The 939-nt window shown below is 38.0% G+C and overlaps 1 non-coding gene across 1 annotated transcript; it reads right to left on the bottom strand.

Annotated features, from left to right (window-relative positions):
• Positions 1-492: 492 nt before the first annotated feature.
• On the bottom strand, positions 493-599 carry LOC126067094 (U6 spliceosomal RNA). The gene has a single exon (XR_007515326.1). It is a non-coding gene; the product is annotated as a U6 spliceosomal RNA (small nuclear RNA).
• Between the last annotated feature and the right edge of the window lie 340 nt (positions 600-939).

Genomic DNA, 939 nt, shown 5'->3' with positions numbered 1-939 from the left:
TTTGAGTTTTCTTCCTCCGACAGGTTTCCATCTTACACAGTTCCCAGCTCTCACAGGTTTTACTAGATATACTATTTTTATGATTGATTTATATATTTTGAAACTACATTATTAGATATCTATAAGTTTAGAATTATATTTTCCTGATGAATTAAGGATATTATTTTACCTAGTAAGCCTCTTTATCTTTTTCTTTTTTTAATTTCAATTGTGCTTTAAGTGAAAGTTTATAAATCAAGTCAGCCTCTCATACAAAAATTTATATACACCTTGCTATATACTCCTAGTTGCTGTTCCCCTAGTGAGACAGCACACTCCTTCCCTCCACTCTCTATTTTCGTGTCCATTCAGCCAGCTTCTGACCCCCTCTGCCTTCTCACCCCCCCTCCAGAGAGGAGCCGCCCAATTAGTCTCATGTGTCTACTTGAGCCGAGAAGCTCACTCCTCACCAGTGTCATTGTCTATCCTATAGTCCAGTCCAATCCCTGTCTGAAAAATTTACAATGCTTCACAAATTTGCGTGTCATCCTCGCTCAGGGGCCATGCTAATCTTCTCTGTATCGTTCCAATTTTGGTACGTGTGCTGACGAAGCGAGCACTAGTAAGCCTCTTTAACTTTATAATGGTTTTTGTTAAAGTCTTATCTTTCTGACAGTAGCAAAACTACATAAGACTTCTGATTGGTGCTTGCTTGGTATATATTTTTTCCATTAATTTACTTTAATCTTTGTTTGTGTTCTTATATTTTGCAGTTGTCTCTTGTAAATATCAAATATCTGTAAATAGCTTGAAAATGCCAAATATCTGTATTTTATCAATATTATTTAGTTTTGGAAACCCTGGTGGCATAGTGGTTAAGTGCTACGGCTGCTAACCAAAGGGTCGGCAGTTCGAATCTGCCGGGCGCTCCTTGGAAACTCTACGGGGCAGTTTTACTCC

Source organism: Elephas maximus, chromosome 24 (assembly GCF_024166365.1).
Source record: "Elephas maximus indicus isolate mEleMax1 chromosome 24, mEleMax1 primary haplotype, whole genome shotgun sequence".
NCBI classification, from domain to species: Eukaryota; Metazoa; Chordata; class Mammalia; order Proboscidea; family Elephantidae; genus Elephas; species Elephas maximus.
Note: the sequence above shows the minus strand (reverse complement) of the source record. Positions and strands in the feature narration are given on the sequence as shown.